Source organism: Arachis hypogaea, chromosome 3 (assembly GCF_003086295.3).
Source record: "Arachis hypogaea cultivar Tifrunner chromosome 3, arahy.Tifrunner.gnm2.J5K5, whole genome shotgun sequence".
NCBI classification, from domain to species: Eukaryota; Viridiplantae; Streptophyta; class Magnoliopsida; order Fabales; family Fabaceae; genus Arachis; species Arachis hypogaea.
The window spans coordinates 57,699,507-57,710,341 of NC_092038.1; the positions used below are offsets into that span (position 1 = coordinate 57,699,507).

Below are 10,835 nucleotides of genomic sequence, written 5' to 3' on the forward strand. Positions count from 1 at the left end.
TGTTTGGGCCATCAAATCTCGGGCAAAGTATAGACTATTATAGATTGCTGGAAAGCCCAGGATGTCTACTTTCCAACGCAATTAAGAGCGTGCCAATTGGGCTTCTGTAGCTCCAGAAAATCCACTTCGAGTGCAGGGAGGTCAGAATCCAATAGCATCTGCAGTCCTTTCCAGTCTCTGAATCAGATTTTTGCTCAGGTCCCTCAATTTCAGCCAGAAAATATCTGAAATCACAGAAAAACACACAAACTCATAGTAAAGTCCAGAAAAGTAAATTTTAAATAAAAACTAATAAAAATATAATAAAAACTAACTAAAACATACTAAAAACATACTAAAAACAATGCCAAAAAGCATATAAATTATCCGTTCATCACATACCAAACTTAGAATGTTGCTCGTCCTCGAACAAAAGAGGAAAGAATAGATGAAGAAAAAGAAGAGATGGAGGAGAGGGAGAGAGGTGTAGGTTTCGGCCAAGGGGAAGAAGAGAATGTTGTGTTGTGTGAAAATGTAGAAGGATTGAGGGGTTTATATAGTGGAGGGAGAGGGGTTAGAGTTCGGTTATTTAGGGTGGGTTTGGGTGGGAAAGAGATTTTGAATTTGAAGGTGGGTGGGGTTTATGGGGAAGAATGGATGGATGTGAGTGGTGAAGAGGTAATGGGGAAGAGTGATTGAGGTGATTGGTGAATGATGTTTGGGGAAGAGTGTTATGAAAATGTGTGAGAGAGGGAGAAGGTAGGTGGGGATCCTGTGGGGAACACAGATCCTGAGGTGATCCTGTGGGATCCACAGATCCTGAGGTGTCAAGGATTTCTCATCCCTGTACCCTTTTTGCATGTAAAATGCCCTTTGTATGCAATCCTGGCGTTTAACGCCAGACTGCAGCATGTTTCTGGCGTTTGAACGCCACTTCCATGATTGTTTATGGCATTTAACGCCAGCTCTCCTCAAGGTGTAATCCTGGCATTTAAACGTCAGACTGCTACTTGTTTCTGGTGTTCAATGCCAGCTTTATGCTATGTTCTGGTGTTAAACGCTAGCCAGATGCTCCTTACTGGCGCTTAAACGCCAGTAAGCTTCTTCCTCCTGGGTGTGCTGTTTCTTCTACTGTTTTTGATTCTGTTTTTAATTTTTGCAATTGGTTTATGACTCCACATGATCATAAACCTAATAAAACATAAAAGAACAATAGAAATATATATAAATAAAAATTGGATTGCCTCCCAATAAGCGCTTCTTTAATATCAATAGCTTGACAGTGAGCTCTCATGGAGCTTCACAGATCATCAGAGCATTGTTGGGACCTCCCAACACCAAACTTAGAGTTTGAATGTGGGGGTTCAACACCAAACTTAGAGTTTGGTTGTGGCTTCCCAACACCAAACTTAGAGTTTGACTGTGGGGGCTTTGTTTGACTCTGTATTGAGAGAAGCTTATTGTGCCTCTTTTCCATGGTTGCAGAGGAAGATCCTTGAGCTTTAAACACGAAGTAGTCCCCATTCAATTGAAGGACTAACTCTCCTCTGTCAACATCAATCACAGCTCCTGCTGTGGCTAGGAAGGGTCTTCCAAGGATGATGCATTCATCCTCATCCTTCCCAGTGTCTAAGATTATGAAATCAGCAGGGATGTAAAGGCCTTTAACCTTTACCAACACGTCCTCTACCAATCCATAAGCTTGTTTTATTGACTTGTCTACCATCTCTAATGAGAATGTGGCAGCCTGTACCTCAAAGATCCCTAGTTTCTCCGCTACAGAGAGTGGCATAAGATTTATACCTGACCCTAGGTCACAAAGAGCCTTCTAAAAGTTCATGGTGCCTATGGTATAGGGTATTAAGAATTTACCATGATCTTGTTTCTTTTGAGGTAAAGTTTGCTGAACCCATGTATCTAGTTCACCAATGAGCAAGGGAGATTCACCTTCCCAAGTCTCATTACCAAACAACTTGGCATTCAGCTTCATGATGGCTCCTAGATATTGAGCAACTTACTCTTCAGTTACATCTTCATCCTTTTCAGAGGAAGAATAGTTCTCAAAGCTCATGAATGGTAAAAGGAGGTTCAATAGAATCTCTATGGTCTCTAGGTGAGCCTCAGATTCCTTAGGTTCCTCAGTTTGGAACTCCTTTTGTTCAAAAGACGTCCTAGGAGGTCTTCCTCCCTGGGATTCACGTCCTTCTCCTCCTTTGTGCATTCGGCCATATTGATTATATCAATGGCCTTGCACTCTCTTTTTGGATTCTCTTCTGTATTACTTGGGAGAGTACTAGGAGGAGTTTCAGTGATTTTCTTACTCAGCTGGCCCACTTGTGCCTCCAAATTTCTAATGGAGGACCTTGTTTCACTCATAAAACTTAAAGTGGCCTTAGATAGATCAGAGACTATGTTTGCTAAGCTAGAGGGGCTCTGCTCAGAATTCTCTATCTGTTGCTGAGAAGATGATGGAAATGGCTTGCTATTGCTAAGCCTGTTTATTCCACCATTATTAAAGCCTAGTTGGGGCTTTTGTTGATCCTTCCATGAGAAATTTGGATGATTTCTCCATGAGGGATTATAGGTGTTTCCATAGGGTTCGCCCATGTAACTCACCTCTGCCATTACAGGGTTCTCATGATAATAAGCTTCTTCTTCAGAAGATGCTTCTTTAGTACTGTTAGATGCATTTTGCAATCCATTTAGACTCTGAGAAATCATGTTGACTTGCTGAGTCAACATTTTGTTCTGAGCCAATATGGCATTTAGAGTATCAATTTCAAGAACTCCCCTCTTCTGAGGCACCCCATTACTCATAGGATTCCTCTCAGAGGTGTACATGAATTGGTTATTTGCAACCATGTCAATGAGTTTTTGAGCTTCTGCAGGCGTTTTCTTTAGGTGAATGAATCCACATGCAGAGTGGTCCAGTGACATCTTATAGAATTCAGATAGACCATCATAGAATATATCCAAGATGGTCCACTCTGAAAGCATGTCAGAAGGACACTTTTTAGTCAACTGCTTGTATCTTTCCCAAGCTTCATAGAGGGATTCACCATCTTTTTGCTTGAAGGTCTGAACATCCACTCTGAGCTTGCTCAGCTTTTGAGGAAGAAAGAACTTGGCCAAGAAGGCCGTGACCAGCTTATCCCAAGAGTCCAGGCTATCTTTAGGTTATGAGTCCAACCATGTTCTAGCCCTATCTCTTACACCAAAAGGGAAAAACATGAGCCTGCAGACTTCAGGATCTACTCCATTAGTCTTAACAGTATCACAGATCTGTAAGAACTCAGTTAAAAACTGGTAGGGATCTTCTGATGGAAGTCCATGAAACTTGCAGTTCTGTTGCATTAGAGCAACTAGTTAAGGCTTCAGCTCAAAATTGTTTGCTCCAATGGCATGGATTGAGATGCTTCTTCCATAAAAATTAGAAGTAGGTGTAGTATAATCACCAAGCATCCTCCTTGCGCCTCCACCATTGTTATTGGGTTCGGCCATGTCTACTTCTTTTTTGAGATTTTCTGTAAGGTTTTCTCTGGATTGTTGTGCTTTAGCTTCTCTTAGTTTCTTCTTCAGAGTCCTTTTAGGTTCAGGATCTGCTTCAACAAGAATGTCCTTATCCTTACTCCTGCTCATATGAAAAAGAAGAGAACAGAAAAGGAAGAGGAATCCTCTATGTCACAGTATAGAGATTCCTTTATGTGAGTAGAAGAAGAAAAGAATAGAAGAAGGATGAGAAAAACTTGAACATAGAGGAGAAGAGTGGGTTCGAATATTTAGATGAAGAGAAGAGTTAGTAAATGAATAAATAAGTAGAAGGAGGTGAGAGAGAGAGGAGTTTTCGAAAATTAGAGAGAAAAGTAGTTAGGTGGTTTTGAAAAAGATAAGAAACAAACAAAAAGTCAATTAGTTAGTTGAAAAAGATTTGAAAATCAATTTTGAAAAGATAAGAAGTTGGAAAAGATTTTGAAATTGATTTTGAAAAAGATATTTTGAAAAAGATTTGATTTTTAAAATTAAAATTGATTACTTGACTAACAAGAAATTAAAAGATATGATTCTAGAATTTAAAGATTGAATCTTTCTTAACAAGAAAGTAACAAACTTCAAATTTTTGAATCAATCACATTAATTGTTAGTAAAGTTTTCAAAATTTTGAAATAAAGATAAGAAAAAGATTTTGAAAATCAATTTTAAAAATTTTCGAAAATAATAAAAAAATTGAAAAAGATTTTATTTTTGAAAAAGGTTTTGAAAGGTTAAGATTTTTAAAATTGAAATCTTGACTTGACTAACAAGAAACAACTTATTTTAAAAATTTTTGACTAAGTCAACCCAAAGATTTTGAAATTTATGAGTAAAATAAGGAAAAGATATTTTTTTATTTTTGAATTTTTAATGAGAAAGAGAAAAACACAAATATGACCCAAAACATGAAAATTTTGGATCAAAACCAATGATGCATGCAAGAACACTATGAATGTCAAGATGAACACCAAGAATACTTTGAAGATTAAGATGAATATCAAGACTTATTTTTGAAGAATTTTCAAGAAAAGAAAAACATGCAAGACACCAAACTTAGAAATTTTTCATGTTTAGACACTATGAATACAAAAATGCATATGAAAAACAACAAAAGACACAAAATAAGAAAATATGAAGATCAAATAAGAAGACTTATCAAGAACAACTTGAAGATCATGAAGAACACCATGCATGAATTTTTCGAAAAAATGCATAAATTTTAAAAACATGCAATTGACACCAAACTTATAAATTGACACTAGACTCAAACAAGAAACACAAAAATATATTTTTGATTTTTATGATTTTATTATTTTTTTGTATTTTTTTTGAAAGTTATTTTTTAGAAAAATGAAAACAAAGAAAAATTTTTTGAAAGATTTTTGAAAACTTTTTGAAAAGAAAATTACCTAATCTGAGCAACAAGATGAACCGTCAGATGTCCAAACTCGAACAATCCCCGGCAACGGCGCCAAAAACTTAGTGCACGAAATTGTGATCATCACAATGGTGCCAATAGACTTGGATCTCTCAAACGTGAATCACACTTTGTCACAACTTCGCACAACTAACCAGCAAGTGCACTGGGTCATCCAAGTAATACCTTACGTGAGTAAGGGTCAATCCCATGGAGATTGTTGGTATAAAGCAAGCTATGGTCATCTTGTAAATCTCAGTTAGGTGGATTCAAATGGTTATAATGGTTTTCGAATGTAAAGATAAATAAAGAATAAAATAGAGATAGAGATACTTATGTAATTCATTGGTGGGAATTTCAGATAAGTGTGTGAATATACTATGTTCCTTTTGAATCTCTGCTTTTCTACTGCTTTCATCCAATCATTCTTACTCCTTTCTATGGCAAGCTGTATGTTGGGTTTCACCGTTGTCAATGGCTACCTCCCGTCCTCTCAGTGAAAATGGTCCAAATGCTCTGTCACAGCACGGCTAATCATATGTCGATTCTCGATCATGTCGGAATAGATTCCAGTGATTCTTTTGCTTCTGTCACTATGCCCAACACTCACGAGTTTGAAGCTCGTCACAGTCATTCAATCCCTGAATCCTACTCGGAATACCACAGACAAGGTTTAGACTTTCTAGATTCTCAAGAATGCTGCCAATGGATTCTAGCTTATACCACGAAGACTCCGATCTTTCGGATTGGAGGCTAAGAGATACACGCTCGTTCTAAGGTAGAACCAAAGTGGTTGTCAGTCATGCGTTCATAGGTGAGAATGATGATGAGTGTCACGGATCATCACATTCATCATGTTGAAGTGCAACGAATATCTTAGAATAAGAATAAGCTTGAATTGGATAGAAGAATAATAGTAATTGCATTAATTCTCGAGGTACAGCAGAGCTCCACACCTTAATCTATGGTGTGTAGAAACTCCATCGTTGAAAATACATAAGTGATGGTCCAGGCATGGCCGAATGGCCAGCCCCCATGAAGGTCTAAAATCGCATACACTGAGTAAAGATCAATCCAAAAGACTATACGCTTAGTACAATAGTAAAAAAGTTCTATTTATACTAAACTAGCTATTAGGGTTTACAGAAATAAGTCTAAATGCAGAAATCCACTTCCGGGGCCCACTTTGGTGTGTGCTTGGGCTGAGCTTGAGCTTTACACATGCAGAGGCTTCTCTTGGGGTTAAACGCCAAGTTATAACGTGTTTTTGGCGTTTAACTCTGGTTTGTGACGTGTTTTTGGTGTTTTACTCCAGAATGCAGCATGAAATTGGTGTTGAACGGCAGTTTGCATCGCTAAACTCGAATAAATTCTGGAAAGCCCTGGATGTCTACTTTCCAACGCAGTTGAGAGCACACCATTGGGAGTTCTGTAGCTCCAGAAAATCCATTTCGAGTGTAGGGAGGTCAGAATCCAACAGCATTAGCAGTCCTTTGTCAGCCTCCTATCAGATTTTTGCTCAGGTCCCTCATATTCATGAATAAAATACCTGAAATCACAAAAAAAACACACAAACTCATAGTAAAGTCCAAAATGTGAATTTTTTGCATAAAAACTAATAAAAACATCCCTAAAAGTAGCTAGATCCTACTAAAAACTATCTAAAAACAATGCCAAAAAGCGTATAAATTATCCGCTCATCAATTACCATGGTGGGGTATCTCCCACCTAGCACTTTGGTTTTAAGTCCTCAAGTTGGACTTTTGAGTGAAGCTTGTGTCATGGTGGCTTATGCTTCCACTCATCCTTGAGATGCCACCTATGTTTGTCCTTCAAGAATCCTCTGGGATCCCAAACGAAGTGCATTAAGCTTCCAAGAAACCTCAAGCAAGACATTGGGGTCTATAATTGTTGGTTATAAAGATGTATGCCCGGATACTACACTTTGGTTTCTTTATCACCCTCTTGTTGATTTTCACTTGTGCCCTTGGATGAACAACCTCTTGAAGCACCTTTGAAGCACCCACTTGAATGTTGAACTCCTCCAAATCGGACCTTGCACTACTTATACTTTGAACTCCATTGCCAACTAACACCCATTTCTACACTATTCAACATACCAAGAAGCACCTTTAGTTGGTGATCCGTCTCCAAGATAGCAATTTGATGTGGACCTATGAAGCTCATGGAGGATATTGTCACCCACTCAAATTGTCCTTGGGTTGGGGTCATCCTATTAAGCTCTTGCACAATTGCTTCCACTTCATGGTTGATCGCCTCTTCCTCACCACCCTTTTCAAGCTCTTCCTTATCTACCTCAAACTTTAAAGAGATGGGTTCCTCAAGATCATTGAGGGGGTTGATCAAAGTGGACAAGAAATCATTGATGATGAAATTCACTTCTTGATCAAACTCTTTTGATTTTCCATTTACCTCTTCCGGTTCACTAGTTCTACCTTCCTCCTCTTTTTGAAATTCTTGTCCTACCTCTTATTCTTTCCTTTGAGGCTCCATGTTTTCCTCCTCTCTATACTTCATCATTGTTGCTCCACAATCCTCAAGGGGAATGTCTTGATCGCTTGAGCGTAGTAAGGCTAGGCGGTTCACTACTTCGGCTATGGTATCCATGAAGTCCTCTTGCTTCTTTCGAAATCCTTCTTGCTCTTGAAAGAATGCTTGAAGGTCTTGTTCTTCTTGGGGGCAAGGGTTGGAAAACTCCACATTGAGGTGGGAGAAAGGGTTCAAAAGTTAGGAGAAGGGTTGTATATGTAGAAGGTGTGTCTTGTGGGTGGAGATATTGAGGCGGTGTGTAAGGGTGTAATGGTTTATATGGTTGGTAGCAAGGTGTATAGGCATTTTGGTCCCATGGAGGTGTATAGGGTGGTTGAGGGTTGTGCATGGGGTAACTCTTATATCCTTGGGGTTGATATTCATATAGGGGAGAGTGTGGCTCATTGTAGTATGAGGGAGGTGTTTGCCATGAGTGTTGCTCATACACAATTGGTTCCTCCCTAAATTGATTCTCCCATTCCATGAAGTAATCGTAATTTGAATTCATCATACCCTACAAAATACTCACAACCAAGCTCCAAGCAACAAAGGTGTTAGCTCATAGAGAAAATAGAAAATAAAAACTAAAGACATCAACAAAACAAGAAAGCAAACACCTAGAAATTAAAAAAAAAAACAACCAAATACCCAAAACGTAAGATATTTACACTATCAACATATTCACAACAACCTAAAATATAACACCAATTGCATCCCCGGCAACGGTGCCAAATTTAACAAAGAGGAATTTTTTCCGGTTTAGAATTGATCAAAAGCAATAATCAATTTGTTGGTAGTATAGTCTAAACCAACAATGAACTCTCTTAATCAAATGTCAATTTCAAAACACAATATAAACCGAGAGTAATTAAACCTCGGGTTGTTCTTCCCTAGGATGCAATTGAAATGTTATACACTTTCGGTTGTGAGGAAAAGGGAGTTCGGGTTGTGTGGAAATCGCCAAGCCCTATGCATGCTCGACATCTCCCTCCTTGGTGTCCTCCTTCTCTCCCGGCTCCTTGCCTCTATGTCTCATCTATGGTGGAGTGTCTCCCATCTAGCACTTTGGTTTTAAGTCCTCAAGTTGGACTTTTGAGTGAAGCTTGTGTCATGGTGGCTTATGCTTCCACACATCCTTGAGTTGCCACCCATGTTTGTCCTTCAAGAATCCTCCGGGATCCCAAACGAAGTGCATTAAGCTTCCAAGCAACCTCAAGCAAGACATTGGGGTTCATAATTGTTGGTTATAAAGATGTATGCCCGGATCATACACTTTGGTTTCTCTATCACTCTCTTGTTGGTTTTCACTTGTGCCCTTGGATGAACAGCCTCTTAAAGCACCTTTGAAGCACCCACTTGAATGTTGAACTCCTCCAAATCGGACCTTGCACCACTTATACTTTGAACTCCATTGCCAACTAACACTCATTCCTACGCCATTCAACACACCAAGAAGCACCTTTAGTTGGTGATCCGTCTCCAAGATAGCAATTTGATGTGGACCTATGAAGCTCATGGAGGATATTGTCACCCACTCAAATTTTCCTTGGGTTGGGGTCATCCTATTAAGCTCTTGCACAATTGTTTCCACTTCATGGTTGATCGCCTCTTTCTCACCATCTTTTTCAAGCTCTTACTTATCTACCTCAAACTCGAGAGAGATGGGTTCCTCAAGATCATTAAGGGGGTTGACCAAAGTGGACAAGAAATCATTGACGATGCAATCCACTTCTTGATCAAACTCTTTCAATTCTCTATTTACCTATTCCAGTTCACTAGTTCTACCTTCCTCCTCTTTTTGAAATTCTTGTCTTACCTCTTCTTCTTTCTTTTGAGGCTCCATATTTTCCTCCTCTCTACACTTCATCGTTGTTGCTCTACATTCCTTAAGGGGAATATCTTGATTGCTTGAGCATAGTGAGGCTAGGTGGTTCACCGCTTAGGCTATGGTAGCCATGAAGTCCTCTTGCTTCCTTCAAAATCCTTCTTGCTCTTGAAAGAATGCTTGAAGGTCTTGTTCTTCTTGGGACAAGGGTTGGAAAACTCCACATTGAGGTGGGAGAGAGGCTTCAAAAGTTGGGAGAAGGGTCGTATATGTAGGAGGTGTGTCTTGTAGGTGGGGATATTGAGGCGGTGTGTAAGGGTGTGGTGGTTCATATGGTTGGTAACAAGGTGTATAGATATTTTAGTTCCATGGAGGTGTAAGGTGTGGTGCTTGAAGGTTTGGTGGTTAAGGGTTGTGTATAGGGTATCCTTCATATCCTTGGGGTTGATATTCGTATATGGGAGAGTGTGGCTCATTGTAGTATGAAGGAGGTGTTTGCCATGAGTGTTGCTCATACACAATTGGTTCCTCCCTTAATTAATTCTCCCACTCCATGAAGCAATCCCAATTTGAATTCATCATGCCCTACAAAATACTCACAACCAAGCTCCAAGCAACAAGGGTGATAGCTCATAGAGAAAATAGAAAACAAAAACTAAAGGCATCAACAAAACAAGAAAGCAAACACCTAGAAATTAACAAAAACAACCAAATACCCAAAAAGTAAGATATTTACACTATCAACATATTTACAACAACCTAAGATATACCACCAATTGCATTCCCAGCAACGGCGCCAAATTTTTATAGAAGAAAATTTATGCCAATTCGAAAAGCTAGATAAAGTAATTCTGTTGTGAGTATAGTCTAAACCGGAAATGGATCCTCTCAATCAAAATTCAATTCAAGATAATGTCACAATCCAACACAAAATTAACCGAGAGTATTTCGACTCCCGGGTCGTTCTCCCTAGGAACTAATGCCAATGAGCGCACAATTTTGGTTGCAAGAACATAAAGGGGGTTCAATGATGAAAGCAAACAAAATAAAGAAATTAAAGAACAAAACAAAATTGCAATTGATAAACTAACAAAGGAATAAAAGATCCATGTATGTAATATGAACAAGTAAAACTCAAAATTGATGGAAAAGTGGTTTAAAATATAAAAGAGACCTTGACTTGGGATGAGTTATGGAATCCCTTCCTTGCCATAACAATAACTATGATAATTATAATGGATTAATCTCACTAAGTCAACCCTTAACATCGAAGGATAAGTTAAGTAAGCATAATTGTTATCAATCCACAAATCCTAGCTAACTTACTAATTACCTTAGTAAAAAGCTAGCGTTAGTAGAAACAATAACAACTAACAACCCAAGAATTATCACTAAATGTTGGACATTATGGCTCTTGTACTCCATAGACTCATTTTTCCCAAGTCAAGGGGTGAAAATTACCCCAAAACTAAGATTGGCTTTTCATCAAACACATAGAGGGCTTAAACATAAAACATGACAAAATTGGAAAAT

The 10,835-nt window shown here is 38.6% G+C and overlaps 1 non-coding gene across 1 annotated transcript; it reads left to right on the top strand.

Annotated features, from left to right (window-relative positions):
- Positions 1–2,974: 2,974 nt before the first annotated feature.
- On the top strand, positions 2,975–3,078 carry LOC112793626 (small nucleolar RNA R71). The gene has a single exon (XR_003198325.1). It is a non-coding gene; the product is annotated as a small nucleolar RNA R71 (small nucleolar RNA).
- Positions 3,079–10,835: the final 7,757 nt, after the last annotated feature.